The sequence below is a fragment of the Mustela nigripes genome, chromosome 3 (assembly GCF_022355385.1).
Source record: "Mustela nigripes isolate SB6536 chromosome 3, MUSNIG.SB6536, whole genome shotgun sequence".
Classification (NCBI taxonomy): domain Eukaryota; kingdom Metazoa; phylum Chordata; class Mammalia; order Carnivora; family Mustelidae; genus Mustela; species Mustela nigripes.
In genome coordinates, this window is record NC_081559.1 from 92,381,513 (window position 1) to 92,402,621 (window position 21,109).

Here is a 21,109-nt window from a genome sequence, read left to right on the forward strand (position 1 = left end):
CCTCCCAGTTGTGAAAATCAAAAGCTCCAGACATTGTCAAATGTTGCCCCAGGTGAAAACTACTCTTCTAAACTCATTGCTAACCACGGAGATCTAGGAGAACACGTAGATTCTATGGCATGACCTTGGACCTACTGCATCAGCATCTCTGGAGCAGAATTCTAGGCATATATTTTTGTCTTTAAGTGTCCCAGGTGGTTCTGCTGCAGCCTGCCCACAGACAACCCATTTTTGGCATGGTGCCTGTGGATATAGGGTAGGTTAATCGGTATTTGCTAAATTGTTCATCCTAAAATCCCAGTTTAAGATAATTTTTATGACAACTCTAAAATCTACCAAGTTATAAGGAATAAACACACCACAGCTTAGGATCAACATTATTAAGAATCAACTTTATATGAAAAGTTTTATAATGCAGGGTAACTGTATATAGGGACTCCACTTAATTGCTCATTCTTATATTCTGAACTTTTTTTTCAAAAAATTTATTTTTTCAGTGTTCCAAGATTCATTATGTATCACACCCTGTGCTCCATGCAATATGTGCCCTCCTTAATACCTACCACCAGGCTCACCCATCGCCCTGCCCTTCTCCCTTCCAAAACCCTCAGTTTCTCAGAGTCCACAGTCTCTCATGGTTTGTCTCCCCCTCCAATTTTCCCTATTTCTCTTTTCCTTTCCTTCTCCTAATGTCCTCCATGTTATTCCTTATGTTCCACAAGTAAGTAAAAGCATATAATTAACTTTATCTGCTTTACTTATTCCACTCAGCATTATCTCCAGTCCTGTCCATGTGGATGTAAAAATTGGGCATTCATCCTTTCTGATGGCTGAGTAATAATCCATTGTGTATATGGACCATATCTTCTTTATCCATTCATTTGTTGAAGGGCATCTTGGCTCTTTCCACAGTTTGGTGACCGTGGCCATTGCTGCTATGAACATATGGCCCTTCTTTTCACTACATCTGTATCTTTGGGGTAAATACCCAGTTTCATTATTCTGAGCACAAAGAACAACTCAATCTGATTTTTTTTTTCTTAATAACCGAAAGCCAAATCCATCCAATGTTTTAGGACCAAGGAGTTACCTAAGATGACAATGAATGTATATACAATACTTCCCAGTTTGTACATCTGCTCTGTGCCATGTGGGGTTATTCACTGGTTTTGAGCAATTTTTGCTTTTGTTTTTAATCTATATTCTAGGAACAAAATCCATTCCAACAAGGTCAATATCACCTATGTTTTTTTCCATTGGAAATATTATAGCCATTAATGAATACACCAATATACTTTATCTTAAGTAGGATACATGCAAATGTTATTTCAGTTACATGTTTAGATAACCAATCTGGAGTCAGTTTAGGGGACTTCTATCTTCCCAAGTTATTTTTCCTCCCAAGATGACAATGCACTGATTAGCATGAAGTGGAATTTTAAATACTTTTAAAAAGCATTGTTATTTGAAATCTGAACCTCTATGTATCCAGAAGTAAGGCTTTTCCAAAGAAGTTTTTAAAATTATTTTCCACATTAGTGTATAGTTGACAACTATGATAAACATTCAATGATATTTTGAAATTTTGCAAGCTAAATGATCAAAATCAGGATTTAGGAATGCCTATATTGAGCTATTTTGCATTAATGAAAGAAAGCATCAAGAATAAAGAATAGCTATAGAATATGGTGTAATTCAGAGACATTCTTATCAAATGGTATGAATACAAATTCCAATTCCAAACATCTGGGAATTACATGAATGGAGTTATTTAATCTTTGCACATAGACTCATCTATAAAATGATTATAGTAAGAGAACCTACAACAGAGTTGTGAGAAAGCTTAAAACAGTATCTCTCATACACTCAAGGTTCCAAAATGCTATTGACTTAACTTTTAGTATTTAATTTTTAATTTCTTTATTAAATCTAGCAGACTGATAGTTCTCCTCTCAGGTACACATACTACCACTCTCCATGGCCACCTTCAGAATCTGAGGGATAAAGGAAAGAAAACCATGGTTGAATCTCACAGGAGTCTGGCACCACACTTAAAAAATCACCATTAGTCAAAGAGTATGTCAAATATGCCCTAAACACATTCACTACATTAGCAGGGCTATGTAGACCAAATCAGATCAAGGGTTCCTAAACGAACTGATGTATTAGAGTAGTCTAACAGAGACAACAGAGATCTCCAAGGGCCAAAGAAAACAATGGCAGTTGTAGCATGAAGTTTCATGATACCCACTTTAATCTCAATAGCACTGTTCTGTGTTATTACTGATGATCTGTTAACTTAAGGGTTGAGTGGCAACTGATACACTACAGATCATACAATCATCGAATTAGGTCAGGCATTCTGGCTTTCCAATTTCTCCAAGTTCAAGATGCTAATTTCTTTTCAAGTGTGAAAAAAAAACACCAGACAAATTTAAAAGAGGGGTGCCTAGGTGGCTCAGTTGGTTTAGTGAATGACTCTTGTTTCTGCCTCAGGTCACGATTGCAGGGTCCTGAGACCGAGGCCCCTGCTGGACTGCCACTAAATGAGAATTCTGCTAGAGATTCTCTCTCCTCCTCGCCCTCTGCCCCTCCCCCACCCACCTACTTTGCAAGCATGAACATGCACACACACTCTCCAACTCAAATAAAATCTTAAAAATATGAATGTTTCTTGGGAACATTCTAGTATAAAATGAATCATTCAATAAACATTTATTGGAAGACTGGATACTGAATTATACCAATGGATACAAAATTACTGAGGAAAAACAGCAAGAGCAAAGTCTGCAGGACTGGAAAACCAGGAAATGAGAAGATATTTGGAGTAAATGAGGATAACTAGTAGCTAGTGGCACAATCCAATTCAGACCCTCCTTCCATTAGGCAACTCATGGGGAAAGGTTATTTTTAAAATGCATTATTTTAAATCTTTAAAATAGTTCTTAACCACTAGAAGGTGTGGAGACTCCTTAAGCCCAAAAACTTATTTTGAAAAAACAGATGTGGCAAAGTATACTGATAAAATTGTAAGTCCTAGTGTCAAATAGAACTAAGTGACTCTCCATTTTTTTCTACTGTTACCTTGGACAAGTTATATAAAAAGACTCCATTAACCCATCCATATAATTTTAGAGTAATATCTATACCATATAATAAATTGACACAGGTGAAGTACTTAGCACAGCAGGGGGATGTTGGTGTGCAAGCATCAAGTGCATGAATGGGGGGAGGGGCAGAGGGAGAGGGAGAGAACTTCAACAGACTGTGCCGAGCAGGGAGCCCAAAGCAGGGCTCCATCTCACCACCCTGACATCATGACCTGAGCTGAAACCAAGAACTGAATTGAACTCCTAACGAACTGAGCCACCCAGGCACCCTATGGAAGATGGCCTATTTTTATGATAAAGTCTTCTAGAAATGGAAACATAACAAGCATCAGTAAAGAAGAATCCAACATTACTTGACTTGGCTCAGGAAGAATTTTCCAAATCCCACTACCAATAATCTTGGCCCCTAAGAAGTGTAACTGGAGTCTCCTTTCAGTTAGAGTATTAAAGTCAGTAGCCTATTCCAAAGCTTACATGGCTCTCCCAAAGATATGGTCTATTCTATTTCCAAGTGATGCTCTGTGCATCCTGCTAATTGTTTATGAAAATGAGCCTTATAAGCTAATATAGGAGATCAGAACTCCAGAGAAAGTCAGAAACTGAAATCCAAGTCCTGTTGGGAATACGTTCCAGAAGCACCAAGATCAAAGTCCTTAAAAATCTTAAGTGTTTCATGAAAGGACCATGAACATTTGTGCAGAAGAGTGCTGGCCATATTTGCAGCTTCATATTTCACTCAGTGAGGTGATTATATCCAGCACAAACATGAACCATACCTCTCTAAGCTAAAGCTAAATTCAAAAGCCTTTTAACATCTGAGGCTTAGGGGGATTTATCAAACTTTTCTGACCATTAGAACCATTTGTGCTTCATTACAGATAAGGCGAGGGATGAAACAAGGCAAAGAAATATAGCTTATGCCCTGAAGTCAGAAATACATCTTGAAGTCATTCTACTTCTGTGGTGGTCTAAACATCAAACTTTGCTTATATACCTGAATCTTAATTACCTACAGCTTGTTCCCTATTGATCTTATTGAACTTGATCCGTTCATCCATCCATCCATCCAGTCAATATATAAGCAACTATGAAACATTATAAAATCAATATGTGTATATATAGATATGCATGTACATACACATAATCTGGCTTCTGGGAGGTGACAGTAGTGGCAGTAACAGAAAGGTAGATGGTACAACATTGTCGTCTCTGTAATAGAGACAACCAATGAGGGAACTTGGTATAGAAAGGAAAAGTAGGTACTGCAATCTTACATGGAAAGGACGTGCTGTGGACAAGCAGGAAAAAAGCCATTACCAAAATTCATCTATCAGATATTTGCTATTTAGTTTCACCCTGAGTCCTGGGTCCTTTGGATCATAGCAAATCACTTGCAGACCACAATCTAGAGAAAGTTTTTTTTTGGTGGTGGTGGTGGGGAGAGGGCTTCTAAGTAGTTACAGTCCTCTATACTAGGGGGCAAAGTCTTTTGAGGAAAGGGAGAGGCATTTACTACTGACCCTTCCTGTCCTTTATTTCTACACGGACTAGATTGTTTAAGGAATGGCAATTCAATGCTCAATTATAATCATTTATTAAACTTGGAATATTGTTGTCTTTGTGAGAGGAAAATTGTACTGCCAGGTAAAATTAGTTCCAGTAGCTGCAGAACAATCTCATTATTGGGCATGTTTGAAATTTAGTGACCTTAGGCTTTGGACAGAAAGTTCTCAGGCTAGCTGCCTGGGACAGCTGAGTATTCTTAAGGAACAATGGAGAGGCATGTGTTTGAACAAAGCCACACAGATGAGAGCTCTCAGACAACAGTCACCTACTAGTAATGGGAATGGTAGGGTGACCAGAAACCCCCCCCCCCTGAACTTCTGTGAAGTTTGAAGTCCTATTTTCCCATTTACAGTGTCTAACAATGTATAAAACACATAGAATTGAGTTCAGCTTCTTCACCTTTCTCATAGTTATGACATAAGCTGAGCCTTAGAGAGGAAGAAAAAAAAAAATCACAAAAAGCAGAGAAGAGTTACTAATTGCTTTCCCCGTTACCTCTTTTCAATTTTAGCAGCATGAAAAGGAATACCCTGACACAAACTGTAAAATTATCTGATAATCTAGCAAAAGAAACAAAGCAAGGACCTAGCTGAATTCTCAGTATGTCTGAATTAATTTTTGAAAAAGAACTACGCACTGTTAATGTGGGAGGCTTAAGCAACCTTCTCAGGCTTCCAAGGTGACTGAATTCATCAGATTTTTAACTGTTACTAAACAGCTAGTCTTTTTATCCTCTATCACCTCTAGACTCAGGTCATCAGGCATGCCGTGATAAGTTGGTCTTTTTTAAAATTTTCCCCCCCACTTACAGCATGAAGAGTGCAGGGGTCACTGTCCTGATAAGAAAGAATGATACTCAGCCTGGGAAGAGTAAGTAATGGAAGCTGCTACTTCCCCATCTGTCTAAACTCCCCCTTCACCAAGGACAACCACATTACTTTCCCCAAGTTACTATGGACTAGAGTTCAATTGTCATAGTTGACAAGAAAGGTTAAGAAGAATTTCGTTTTAGAGGTGATGATTTCCAGGAAGCAGGGGTAACATGATAAAAAGCCAGGAGGGCTCTATGAGCTTGCTGTCCTGCCGTGAGGTGCTTCAAGCACAAAGCTCCATTTACAGGTGTGTCAAGAAACAGAAAGGAGGGACAGCAGCTGCCCAGTTCAAAAAACAGTCTGACAACATATTCTATCAGGCCCTGCACTGGTAGCTGGGGAGACACAGATGGAAGAAATGGTCACTGTACCGAGGGTCCTGCAAGAGCACAGCATGGGAGCCTCTGGCACCAGGCAGTCAGTGTCACTTCCTGGAAGGACAGACACATGAAAGTGGGGTAGGACGTTCCCTATAAAAACAACTTAAGCCAGGCCAGGAACTTGACATACCATACACCTGTGCAGAGAACCAGCAATATGGTGGGCTGGCTTCCTGTCTTTGCTCTGTACACTCCTAGGACTCTACTTCCCCTTTGATAAGATCCATTATGTACAGAAATACATGGTCTATATCTGCGATGTTACTAAATTAAGGACATTATGCCAGGCTGCCCCAGACAAGTATGGGGTCCAGTGTGAGAAAGTAAGAAGAGGTCATAAATCACAAGTCTAAAGAGTTAAAAGTTAAAAACTGAAATTAACAGATCTGTAATAGATCTGTTCTACTTCCCTACACTAACATATTTGCTTTCCTAACATCTTGGAAAGCTAGGTTCTAATAACAATTCTGGGGTGAAGTTTTCATCTGGAATATGCCTCCATCCCAGCCCAATACCCTTGCCCCCTTCCTTCCCTTCTCATTCCAGCTGAATTCTACCCCAGCCAGGACCTTCCTGCACTTGCTGTCAATCCTGCGAAGCTCAATTCACAAGTCAGCTGCCGGTCATCCATGCCAGGCCTAGAGTACACATGTAGCTAGAGTAAGTTTTCCTCCAGTCAGACTCCAAAGAGGCCTCTTTCATCCTTGAGGCTGGCTCAGGGCCATATAGGTAGGGAGTTCTAGAGTCCTAAGGACTAGGAAGAGATAGGCGTTGGGTAGGGAACCTGGACTCCATTGGGACTCCTTATCTTTGAGAGGGAAGGAAGTTGGAAAGGCCAGAGAAGGGCCCTTGAATGTATGGGAGCTAGGGGAAACCATCTTTTGGTGAGTCTAAGGGCAGAACTGCCTTCCCTTCCAATTAATTCTTTACAGACTGATAGAGTCTTCCTTAAGACCTCCCTTCCTGGTAGATAATCAGGGAAAGTACCAATTCCAATTAAAGCTATTTTAGTTTGGCCTATTTTAATTTGTTCCCTTTTTTTTTTAAAGATTTTATTTATTTGACAGACAGATCACAAGTAAGCAGAGAGGCAGACAGAGAGAGAAGAGGAAGCAGGTTCTCCACTGAGCAGAGAGCCAAATGCGGGGCTTGATCCCAGGACACTGGGCAGAGACTTTAACCCACTGAGCCACCCAGGTAACCCAGGACATGGCTTTTGGGAAAAACCCAAAGCCATAATGGCAGACAGGCCGCAGACAGAGAAAACTAATCAGATTAAGTAGGTAAATTAAGAAGCATCTAAAAAACGTGAGGCCTGCCGTACACATAGTGCACCACTGGGTACTGAGGTCCAGGACTGCTGTACCTGGGTTTGGCTTCTGTATGGAAAAGTGTCCCAAAAAGTGATTGACACCCATTCAGGTGCCCCTAAATGGAGGGAGGGATTCTTTGAAGCCCACAATGGAGAAGCCAGAGGCACAAAAAAGCGCTCTGTTGGAAAGTCCAATGCTTTTCTTTAGTTTCAGAAAAAGCCTTAGGATTTTCTTTTTTCCAGTGCTAATTTATTTCCAAGGGGTTATTGTTTTCTGGTTGCCACTGTAACAAACTACCACAAGTTAAGCCACTAAAAAACAAAAGTTTGTTTTCTTACAAATTCTGGGAGTCAGAAGTACGACATCAGTTTCACACGGCAAAAATCAAGTCGTCAGCAGGGCTGGTTCTCTCTGGAAGCTAGGGAGAGTCAAAGGGCTCACTCACACTTTCCAGCTTCTAGAGACTGCGTGTTTCCCTCACTGACAGGCCCTAGCTCTGGCTTCAAAGCACACCTTGTGTGGAAACTCAGCGCATGCCCATTTCCTTCCTGTCGCCCACTTCCCTTATAAAGGCTGCTGTGATTACATTGGACCCACCTGGATAACCTGGGCTAATCTCCCCTTAGAATCCTTAGACTTAATTACATCTGCAAAGTCCCTTTTGCCTCATAAGGTAAGACATTCTCAGCTTCCAAAGATTAGAACTTACCACTTTGGGGGCCGGTTATTTAGCCTGCAAAACAGGGGAGAAGTATTTTTTCTAGATCCAAGGTACTGCCTCATTCACTGGAATAAGAACCAGGCCTACTTCATCTGCTCCCAATAAAAGAAGGAAGGCATATTTGACACAATCAAATTTACCATGACTTCCCCAACCCCTACTCTCATGCTGGTTTGTTTTGTTTTGTTTTAATTCTTTCATTTTTCAGTCACTGTGCCTGGCTTTCCTCAGTCATCCAGACTACCTTTAGAACTACTCTCCCCATACTCTGCTGGGGTATTCTTAGGGAAAACAGGCAAGTGAACTTATTTCTTATTCAAGATCAAGCATATTCAAGAATGTACATCTAGAGGCACCTGGCTGCTCAGACAGTAAAGCATGTGAGTCTTGATTTCAGGATTGGAGTTCATGCCCCATGTTGGGTGTGGACCTACTTTAAAAAAAAAAAAAAAGAATATATAATATATAGCTACATTAAACAGAAGTGCATTATTCTATTTAGGTCAGTCTGAGCCAGGCAAAATGCAAAGCCACATCCCCCCACCCCCTGCCCCATCCAACCTTCAAGCTTCAATTTTTGGCTTCATGAATGAATGAAGGGAGAACCTCTTCAGAGAAATACTGGAATTGAGGAGAGAATGAGAACAGTAGAAGTAATTAAAAGTACTATGTCCCATAAAAGAAGGCTAACTCTATGCTCTCTTTCATAACAAGCATGTCTTATTGTCTCTACTATGGGGACATGCTCTGAACTGTCCACCATAAGTGCCAGCAGCCCTGAGCCACTCCCTCACTCCACTCCATGCTCAAGAGCCAAGTGCTGGCCAAGGTGAGGATGCACATCAATAGGGTCCCATGCGCGCTATGTGGAATAGTCTTCCCATCTTGTCTGTGCTGTTACTCTGGCTGTAGACAAGAGAGAAAGACTGTCCTAATCCTCTCCCAATGTGGCCAGGCCCAGTGTGGGGGTAGGACCAGGAGCCCTGGTCGTATAAGGAAGAACAGGATAGGTGACCATCTAGCACTTGCATTTCCTAGGTGCAGACATCAGGTCACCCCAGAATGACCAAGTCAACTTCTCCAAACAAGGATCAAACCCAGGCCCTTCCCCTTTGGACTTTAATCACAGGAGTCGAACCAACCAACACTCCACATATTCTAAATTTACTCGTTGGATGTGTTAGCGATTGCATTTCTGTGACAGTTTTAAGTTAATAGAGAAGGCATGAGTCGATTGGAAGTAGAAGCCGGTTCTTGGCCATATCCCACTTGCATTCATTTTTTTCCCTGCATTTTCTCTCTCCCCATGCAGAACACAGCATGTGGGAGCACAGCATTTGGAGGTCCCATTCTTCAAAACTAGAGTCTGAATAAAGTGTGTGCTTATGATTACACGCTGACTGACATATATGCAACTTTTGAGTGGAACAGCATGAGTTGTGGAGATTGAATTAAACAATAAACCCGCAATTGCTTGTTAGGGTGCTTTAATTGACTCATAAGTACCATATGTGAAGCTGCGTGGCTACAGGAGCCCAATTATAAGCTTGCTTATGGAAAGATACAACTCATTTTGCATGTTGGAAACATACTCCCCAATTATTGTTGCCTCTCAGAAAAAAAAGCATTTTTAAATAAATAAGAAATACTTAGTGAGCTAATAATGTACACTTAGTCCCAAGGTAACCCTGAAGCACTTTATTTAGGTTCTAATACAAGATCAGAAAATGCACAGTGAAAAAAATGCCCTTCTGCTTTATTCTGTTAAGCCCGGAGCTCTCTGTGTTCACAACCGAAGAAGCCTACACAGGACTCTTGACTTGAGGGATTTTCCCTCCTAACTGACAAAAAACTGGTAAAAATAAACACTTAGGGAAAAAAGAGAACAAAGTAAAATTACAAACAATTCATAAATTAAACACAGCTAATACATGTGAGGGTCACAGAGGAGAAAGGGAGATCTTAAACTCTGGCTGCCAATCTAGTGGAGCAAATTCCAGAAGGTAATGCTAGGAATGGGGTCAGGTGATCAAGCTGGAAGCACATTGATCAGGATCAGCTGTGGGCTGGTGGAAGTGGGCAACACAGGAGATACATGCTGACCAATTAGTAAAATCAGGAGATTCCAGATACACAGAGTGAGCACCTTCGTTGAACCAGAGTTGAGAAGGTGTAACCAGTGGGAATCCTAAATCTAAGGAGGAAAAGCATAAAATTGTCCTTCTCTAGGGCACCATAGAGCCTGACTGTGGTGTTTGCATGAACACAAGTGGTCTTGGAGTACCTTTAGACCACCAGTGATTTTCAGTTAGCCACAGTGATGTCTCCCCAAATAAATAAGTAAGTACAAAGTGTAGCTTGTTTGCTAACAAAGCTGCCAGGGAAGTGTTTTAATCTCCTGCTACTCCTTCCCTTAAACTAGACCAAGAAAGATGCATACTCTGAACACAAAGACAGGAGATGCTAGGCAAACCCAGCTTCAAAAAGTTTGCAGCCACTCCTGCCATTTAGATCGCCTCTCTGAGTCCTTCCTCCTACACAGATAGTAAAACCTGTATTGAGAAAAGACATTATAAATGCATGTAAATCATCACACTCAGCAAGACATTGGCAGCAATCACTCTAAGTTAAGTCCTGACAGTGAATAGGAAGGAGCCATCCCTGCATCCAAGCTCGTTATATACCAGCGATTCTCTCCCTGATTTTAAAACTCCTTAGAGTAGCTCCATTTATCTCAGCTGACTTTCTCCCATTAAAAATAATGCAAGGGGGAATGACTGCTAATGGGATAGTGTTTCTTTTGGGGGAGATGAAAATGTTCCAGAATTAGATTATGGTGATGATTGCACAACCCTGTGAAAGTACTAAAAATGACCAACTTATATACATTGAAGAGCAAATTATATTCCAACAAAGTTGCTATAAACAATCCATACTGTATTCTGAATCTTAAAGAAATATAAATTATAAATATAATTCTAAAAAGAAGTTCAAAAGTCATGTCAAAAATCATGTCAACCAGCTGCAGCATTTCTAGAAATACTGGGAATTGGAAGCATTTAGCAGCTACCAAAGAAATTCTCTGAAAAGTTATGCTGAAAACCATTTATATTAACTTTTATAAATAAGGATGTTCCCATAAATAATGAATTAGGGCTTTATCATTAATACAGTTCTTTTTCACATGTTTCTGAGCTGCAAACTTTTAAATTTTGTCCTTCATTAAGAAAAACAAAATTAAACAAACAAACAAACAAACAAAAAGCAAGCACATTTGCCTAGACTTTCTGTGGTACCATACTTGCCAAATCAGAATTCTGTAGAATGCTACTTGGAGGATGCAGTTGGTTGACCTATGAAATGTAACAGTAATAAAAGACAGAATTTCTGCCCTAAGAGGGCTTAAAATCTACACAGAAAACTTTTTTTTTGGTTAAGATTTTGTTTATTTGACAGAGAGAGAGAGATCACAAGTAGGCAGAGAAGCAGGCAGAGAGAGAAGGGGAAGCAGGCTCCTGCTAGGCAGAGAGCCCGATGTGGGGCTCAATCCCAGGACCCTGAGATCATGACCTGAGCTGGAGGCAGAGGCTTTAACCCACTGAGCCACCCAGGTGCCCCACACAGAAAACTAATGTGTGTGTGGGGAACACCATAAATATCTTAGAACCATCTGTATGTAAACAAATTTTGAATACAAAAGCATTGTATAGTGGTTAATTTCTTACCACGTTTTAAAAGCTGTCAAGTAAGAAATCATCTAATTCCCCTCATAAATTCTTTCTCTTTCCTTCTTTCTCTAGCATGGCCTCATTAGAGGTGTAAGCTAATGGTGAGATGCTTTCTAGCATTTCCAAGTCATTTTTCTCACTGCCACTAAAATGTTTTCAGATTCGTTCAGAAATATCTGCCACATTCAAATTCTGGGTTTTATGCCGAATGAAGTCCTCAATTCAAATCATAGAAAAGTTTCTTGACATTTCTTTTATATATTTGAAAAAAAAATTCATACACACTTCATTCTACAGAATATTGCCTATAACTATGCAATCTGCTAGAAGCTTTATACTCCTCCAGCCTCTATTTTATGTACATGTACAAGGGAAATGTCTATTTGGAAGCTGTGAAAGAATAAGTATGCTAATTCATACACCACATGGAGAAGGTGATTTATTCCATTTTTAAAGGAATATGGCAGTATTTACATAAGTTTCACCTGTATCTCTGCAAACAGCTGTTGTGCAAACAACTTCTAAATCAGGAGGAAAAACGAGCTGGGTATTTTTTAAACAGTAGCTCTGCACTTCACAGATGGACGGTGCTTTAGTTACCTGCCACACTTCACATAAAGGCATACAGAAGACTTGGGCCAAATCACTGCACCAAGTAATTACAGAATTAAAAAAAAAAATACTTACCCTTGAGTATGAAAGCTAAGATTCTTAGATGCCTCTATAAAACAGAAACTTTATTCATATCTGCCACGAAATAAGCTATCTTGATAATGAGCACTGTATCATTTATCAGGAAGCTCCACTTTGCCTCACATAATCCTTCTAGTAACAGTAACTAAGTAACAAATGAGATGTGAAACTCCAAATTAAGAAGTAATTTGGTGTTCTCTATTGAAAAACAAGTGCAAAGACCCGGGATATTCATTATCTCACTGTTACAGAGAAACAATAAATCAACACAATATCCACATGTACTCCCCACCCCTAGCTGAAGTAAACTACATTTGCTTGTGGATCTATCCACCTAAAACATGTTCCGAGGAACTTTTCTTTTTTGACAAATGATTTACTCTTTGTAGATCACTACGAAGGAGTACTCATGCTTTACAGGGAATCATAATCACTGCCATTATAATCAATTGTCTGTTAGGTACAAGGCTGATGCCATGTCAAGAAGGCATTTGTTTTCATTTTTGTTAGGTCTCCTCCCCTATAGGCTCTGCGAAGATGCTGCTGAAATTATGTTTATTCAACCCCAGATTGTCTTTGGTACCTCTGGAGGCCAAGCATTTGCTGCATCCTCTACGAAAAACACATTTGTTACACTTTCATTCTGTTCTAGAATCTCAAACTTAATAAAACCCTACAATAAAAGTCTGAGTAACAATGGGTTATAGGATCATATTGTAATTCTTACACACTATATATTTATTCACTAGTCACAAAACTGAGCTTCTCTCACAAGACATTTTAATGAAGAATAACTCACTTCATATAATATGCAGATGGATTCCTGAAAAGTTGTGTGCAGTACATAGGAAGGAAAGAATCATATTTTAATGCAACAGGAAGCCTGCTATCAAAAGGTTTTCTACCTAGAATAATGGTATTTAACCTCAAAGATTCATTTTTCAATGTAAATAACCCATGTTCTTATGTGAAACTGAAATTGTCTGAAGTGATATTCATCATTCAAAATCAAGTGACCTCTGATATCTTAAATTTTATACCTGCTAATGTTAGCTTAGTTAAGAGTGAAACCACCTTCCAATGTCTTACCAGTTTTAAGTGAAGACAGGAACTTGATCTATTTTTACCTTTAAGCATGGAGAAATAATTAAACCTAATGTGACTAACAATATTAAATTCATACATTTTACTACTTTGTGCTAGTACTGGCCAGCTGCATAATTCAAATCATCAAGGCTAATTGGGCCTGTAACCGAATATTCTTCTGATAATACATTGTTTTCCACATTTGTTTCAAGTCTTCATAGCACCCAAGTGGAATCTGCTTTTTAGCCAAAGCTCCATGCAAATGACCAGGACCCAAACACAAGGTGTGATGCTGAAGGTGTGACAGCATCAATCAGGAGATTGAGTCTGGCCCTGGCTTTTCCGGTGAGAGCTGTATGACCCACTCTGGGTAAAACTCATAAAGAATCAAGTGTATTTATGTGTATAATGAAGAAGTTGGACTAGGTTGATCGGTGACCCTTCCTGCTGTCATACTCCACGGCATTGTACGTATAGGCATGACAGAGCATTCTCAAATATATTGTTGTAATCCATGGTTTTATTGAGAACTTGTAAGGTTACCGCCCCCAGCTGGTCCTAAAGTAAGCATTTATGCATAATTGTATTTATTTCCTTTAATGACGTGTTGTTAAATACATACAGCATGCTAACACACAAATGCTAACACACTCAACAATTTTGGTAAAAATAAACCCATACTTCACTTAGGAAGGCATTTTATGGGGCGCCTGGGTGGCTCAGTGGGTTGAAGCCTCTGCCTTCGGCTCAGGTCTTGATCTCAGGGTCCTGGGATCGAGCCCAGCATCAGGCTCTCTGCTCAGCAAGGAGCCTGCTTCCCCCTCTCTCTGCCTCTCTGCCTACTTGTGATCTCTGTCAAATAAATAAATAAAATCTTAAAAAAAAAAAAAAAGGGAAGGCATTTTATGTAACACATATAAATTAGTTGGACTTTCAGGTAAAGATGGCAGAATGGAAACATGATTATATTTCCACCTCCTTCTAAAATGTCATTAAACTTTGTGAGTCCTTAATGCGTTAAGAGAAAGGGAAAGAACAAAATTGTTTCATGATTTTGGAAGCCATAAATCAATGGACAAGAGGCAAAAGGCTGTACAGACCGAGAAAAATATTAAATTTAAGGGGCAAAAAACAAAAGCCAAGAGTTCATCTGACTTGCAACCCAGGCTCTCTAGAAATGGGGCTGAACGAATGAAGTTGACATTGAATAAGAAAGACCCATGAAAGTTTTTCTGAAATATGATACTGAAGGATCTGATTATCTTGAATAAAATATTTACTTAATCAGTTAAGAGTTTGGGATTTTTTTAGGGCTGAAAAGATGAAAAACAATGCAAAGGAAAAACAAACAAACAAACCTAGGGGTGTCTGGGTGGCTGAATCAGTTAAGCATCTATTTTGGGCTCAGGTCATGATCTAGCCCCAAGTCAGGCTTTCTGCTCATCAAGCAGTCTGCTTCTCCCTCTCCCTCTGCCATCCCCTCCCAAGCCCCTGCTCCTGCTCTCTTTCTCTCAAATGAACAAAAATCTTTAAAAAAAAAAAAAACTAGAAAAATAATAATAAGATGTTTCAAGGAAAAAATGATTATCATAGTTCACTTAGAGTAAGACTTTCAAAAGTACGTGCATAATCAGATCAATATAAACACTGAATATATTGATCTAACAAAATTACATGATAATCATATGGGGAAAATGGGAAGTATACCAGCATTGTGAGGGCAGGATAGTACAAGAGAACTAAATCCTTATTATTCAAATAGGGAAGGCAATAGTTAATGTGTAAATCTGAAAATATAACAAGTCAAAAACCAAACATAGTTTCTGGAGATATGATTTAAAAACAGCATCATCAGCTTAAAAGTAGTTAAAGAAAATGGAGGCAAGGAGAAAAACCTTATAGAATTATTTATTTACTTATTTATTTTTACTCCTATTACAGAACTATTTGATCTTTCAATTTATGAGGATCTATACATTTGATAAAACACTTAAATGAATAACTGAATGAATAAAATAGACTAACTCTAACATATTTAAAATACTCCAAGGTATACAAAATACTACTTTAAATCAAATACATACTATGTTAGATTATGTCTCATAAATACATTCTTTATAGGTAATGCCTTTCCAATTTTTCTCTCCCTATGTATTTATCTTTCTCAAAAAAAAAAAAAAAAAAAACAAAAGCTGGCACATTTTTTTCTTCTGACTTTGTGAAAATAACAGAAACATCTATTCTTTCATTTCACTTATTAATGGCTTACTATGCATTTCTATTAAACATTATAAAATAAAAACACACACAACAGAAACCCAATCCTTGGCTTTTGACAGCTGAAGTGGCTGGTTGGCCCAGGTGTCTGATGTAATTTACTTTTAACCTCTAGAAGGAAAAACGAGGACCTGACACAGAGAAAACTGTTGATAACAGAGGTCAAAATGATGAAGACAAAGGATGGTTATTGGCTCATAATGAGAGATGAATTAGCAGGAACATCAGGGAGTACAAAAGAGAGTAAATTGTTTCTGAACTGTGTGGAAAGGCAAAGGTAGCTGGTTACTTAGAAGTTCTCAGTTTAGGGGCACCTGGGTGGCTCAGTGGGTTAAGCTGCTGCCTTCGGCTCAGGTCATGATCTCGGGGTCCTGGGATCGAGTCCCGCATCGGGCTCTCTGCTCAGCAGGGAGCCTGCTTCCCTCTCTCTCTCTGCCTGCCTCTCCATCTACTTGTGATTTCTCTCTGTCAAATAAATAAATAAAATCTTTTAAAAAAAAAAAAAAAGAAGAAGTTCTCAGTTTACTTTCCTGATTTAGAACAATTCTGCCCCTTTTAGGACATTCAACCCCCAAAGACCACTGATTTAGAAATTACATAATCTCAGGTTTTATTTCCATATTTTTATTTCTCTTTTTCTAGAAGAGTAGCTCTAAAATTAGGTATCCCTTAGATCTAATGCGTCACAAAGAAAAGTCTGGTGCAAATTTAAAGCCGTAGACAATGGATTTTGGTATTGAAGTCACCTCTATTCCTCCAAGCTGCTGTTTGCTAAAGCAAATAATGCCAGAAATCAATCTGAAGGACTGCCGAAAACAATAACAAACCTAAGCCAAAATAATCTAATTTTATTCTTGGCCAAGACAAACTCATGATTGACTACAAGAGACCTGCTTCCTCCCAAACTGTGGTACCCTGTGGGGAAAAGGAAGGGAAATGTCTGAGGTTGTTTCAAAACAACAACAATGACCCAGGAGGGATAGTCAAAATGAGTTCAAATCAAATCCAAGGAAAGGTGGTGGACCGGGTGGGAAAATGGGAAAATGTTCTTTAAAAACTTGGCTTTAACACACTTATGTACTGTTTACATTCTAATCTGCCAGTAGTCTGTTTCCTTGGAAAAAATGAATCCTTATAAAGGAAACTAAGACGACTCAGGAAATAAACATCAACTTGGACTGAGCTCAAGAAATTCCAAGCAGAGTTCTAAGACTACTTTACTTAATTATGATTGAGAATTCTGAAAATTATGGGATGACAGTCTTTTGTGGTCTGGGTTCCCAATGCAAGTAACACAATAAATGAACACATTTATAATTAGGTAAGAATTAAGAATTAATGAATTTGGATAAAGCTATAACTCAAAACACAATTTTTTCCCTAATGAGTTGATAAGAAAATTCAGTTTCTTTTTAATAATTTCCAGAGGTGCCTGGGAGGTGCAGTCAGTTAAGCGCCTGATTCTTGGTTTCAGCTCAGGTCATAATCTCAGGGTCTTGAGATCGAGCCCCAAATTAGGCTCTACGCTCAGCATGTAGTCTGCTCGAGACTCTCTCTCCTTCTGTCCCTCTCCCTGCTCTCTCTCTCTCAAATAAATAAATATTTTTTAAAAAATACTTTCCAAATGATAGAGACTTAGACAACTCTTTGTTTGTTTGTTTTTAACAGTGAAGTGCTCTTGGCTCTATAATCTTCGATTCTGATCATCTAAATGGTCACAGTAAAGATATGTCTGAAAAGGAACCCAGGCATTTGAATATAACATCATCGATAAAATGGGTTTGTACTGAAACCGACTGAGTTGGTATATTACCCTTTGACAGTTCAATGTAAGCTAGCTGACGAATCTAGAATTAATTTAGCTAAATACTTCCTTTACTGATGACATTATTTTCATATGGCTAGGAGAAAAATCAAAGGGTTAAATAAATGCCAAAATACTGATCCACACATTTTTTAAGAGAAAGGAAAAAAAAAAAAAAAAAGAGGAAGAAAAGAGAGAGAAAAAAAAAAGCTTATATTTTTGGCAAGAAATTTTAGTATAAAAATCTATAACATTTTTTAATCTAGAGATTTAAAGATTTTTTTTTTTTTAACATATCCTAAATCCAGACAGAAAACAGTGAGTTCACACTTCCTCCCTCCTCTTCGCTTCCCTAACCTCTGGGTATAGGGAATTTTTATTCCCACTCTATCATTCCTCTTCAAAGGAAAATGATTCTCAGTCCTTTAGGGCCTTGACCTACATAACTCACCCTCTCCAATATATTTAGGGAGATACATCGAATGGGTTATGTTATGGACTGAATATCTGTGTCCCCCAAAATTCATATGTTGGAGTCCCAACCCTAATAGTATGGTGTTTGAAGATGAGAGCCTTGGGTGGGGCACTTAGGATTAGATTAGATCATAAGGGCGGGACCTCCGGATGGGACTAGTAGTCTTATAAGAAAAGCAAGAAGTGAGAGTGAGAGAGTGAGAGAGAGAGAGAGAGAGATACTTCTCTCCTGACTGGCACATACCCAGAAAAAACCATTCAGGTCATAGCAATTAGGAGGCCACATGCAGGCCACAAAGCCACAAAGAATCCTCACAAAGAACCTGATTCTGCTGGAACCCGAATCCTCGACTTCCAGACTCCAAACTGTGAGAAAATAAATCTCTGCTATTTCAGCCAACCAGTTTCTGGTGTCTGGTTATGTTAGCCCATACCAGTGTAGGTTATAAATATTATAGTATTTTAAAGCTAGAAAGGTACATAAAGATGACTCAATCCAAGGGTTAAAAACTGGTGGCCTTTGAATTAGCCTGCAGACTTGTTTTGTAGGTGTGCATAGAATTAAAAAATACCTTATGGAGGAGAACTATAATTTTATAGAAGACCCATTATTGCCAATTGCATCACTCCTGCCCTAATAACACATTTGTGTAACTTGCTTCAATGCCTGTGTCTCTGATTTCTGTTGACTCTCTCCTTTTATACATGAAGAAACTAAATTTCAGAGATGTAAAGTGACTTGCCCAAGTTGAAGTAAGTAATTAAAATGAAAAATGGGTCTAGAATCCAGATCTCTTGATACCCTATCAGGCTTTCTGCTATGTAGGCTGTCTAAGGCTTAGCTCACTACATATTAGTTACGCTAGTTAACTACAGCATCACCAGGACATGAGACTAACAAACAGTTTGGTTACTGAAGCATGAATTCCAGGGGAAAATATCAAGCAAAAAAGGAAAAATAGTCATTTATTTTTCATTTTATCTATTCTTTTGCTCAGACGAACTAATCCTGAAAAAATACACATAACTTTGAAGGTGAAATGCCATTACTCTGGAAGTAAAGAGGCAAAGCAAAAATTTCATACTATCCTCCTTGAGCTAGTTCTGTTAATATTCATTTCAAGTGCTTTTGGTAGACAAATATGATAATAGAGATGACAGCAAAGGAAATAACAGAAAAAGGAAAAATAGTTATGGAAATTCTACAATTTAATATTGTATTAGAAGAGTGAATAATCTATAAAATGTCTATATTTTAATTTAATTATATTATGTAATTATAGGAAATATTAAAAACTATTTAAGATTTTGTTTATTTATTTATTTATTTGAGAGAGTTGAGAAAGCACAAGCAGGGAGAGGAGCAGAGGGAGATGAACAAGCAGACTCTATGTTGAGCGTGGAGCATGATGTGGGGCTCAATCTCATGACCTTGAGATGGTGACCTGACTTGAAATGAAGAGTCAGACTCTCAACTGTTTCAGCCACTCAGGCACCCCTTAAAATTATTTAAATATTAAATAATAGTGAAGTATTGTAGTTAAAATTTCTTAAAGTTTGCCTTTCAGAAACATCTTATATGCCACCCATCTCCTGATATTTCTTCTCCTCGCAATAACTTATTGATACATAACCAATAAAAGAAAAATTAGAGAAAAACTAGGCAGCATTATGTCTTTTTTGCAAGCTTGGCAAAGATCTGAAAAAGCAAGTAGTAACAGCTAAGGCAGGGAATTATTCCATTTCAAAGAAGAGGAAACTAAGGCTCAAAAAGGCTCAACCTCAAGTTCAGCAGAGTCAACCACAAATCTTGTTTTCTGCATTCTGGTCCACATTTCATATACGGAGATGTCCCTGAGGACATTGTTTCATTAAAAAAAGGTCATAGAGGGGTGCCTGAGTGGTTCAGTTGGTTAAGCATCTGCTTTCTGCTTAGGTCATGATCCCAGAGTCCTGGGATCCAACCCTATGTTGGGCTCCCTGCTTGGTAGGGAGCCTGCTTCTCCCTCTCTTCCCTGGTTGTGCTCTCTGTCTCTATCTCTGTCTCTCTCAAATAAATAATAAAATCTTTAAAAAAAAAAAAAAAGGGTCATAGACTTCAGTGTGTTTTTATCTGGCAAGTTAATTTTTGGTATCGATTACCTAAGCTTAAAAAATGTAACGGTTATTTAGTTAACACAGCCCTGCTAATTATATGTTAAACTCATATTTCCCCAAATTACTGGATTTCAAATTAGATTTCTATATTACAAGTAAGTTACTTATTCATTGCCTTATTCATTATCTCAGTAAAAAATGTCTCAGATGCCACCTGTCTTGGGAGCTTGTACGTGTTTGTGAATATAAAGTCAGTGGGTTGTGGAAAAGATAGAAACCTAAGTGTTGAACAAAGCCCACCTTCTAGACAGCACCTCACAGGAGAACAGGAGGGCATGTCATATGCACATCCAAAAAGAGTACGTGGGACATGACCTGTTTTTTTTTTTTCCATAGCTGAAATTTTATTATAATTTTTTATTTTTTATAAACATATATTTTTATCCCCAGGGGTACAGGTCTGTGAATCACCAGGTTTACACACTTCACAGCACTCACCAAAGCACATACCCTCCCCAATGTCCATAATCCCACCCCCTTCTCCCAAACCCCCTCCCCCCAGCAACCCTCAGTTTGTTTTGTGAGATCAAGAGTCAATGACCTGTTTTTCTAACAGTTCATGGTGCCCTGGAGGGGACTGAAGGTTTTAGAGGGTGTTGAATGTTACTACAATAGCCTACAGGTGAGTGTGCTCTTCTACAATGAGGCCTAAATAAAAGGGCAGATTAAGGCCAGAGGCCTCTCCATAGCATCCTGCTATCTCTCCATAGCATCCTGTTGTTTAAGGACTTAAACCTCCTTCACTGAGAGCCTACTTGGAATTAACCCACCCCCCATCATGGCTGTCTTCCTTTGGAAGTATGGTGGCTTAAAGTTCTTCATAATCTCTCTAAAATTTCACCTTCTTTTCCTCTGCTTTGATGCCTTATCACTGACTCCCCTTTTCTTTAACTCTCAGATCTTTTTTTTTTTTAAGATTTTATTTATT

General features: G+C 38.7%; 1 protein-coding gene across 1 annotated transcript in view; it reads right to left on the reverse strand.

The window, feature by feature from the left end:
- The window catches only part of THSD7B (thrombospondin type 1 domain containing 7B), a 717,646-nt gene that overhangs the window by 221,126 nt on the left and 475,411 nt on the right, over positions 1-21,109 (reverse strand). The gene's annotated exons all lie outside the window — the stretch shown is intronic.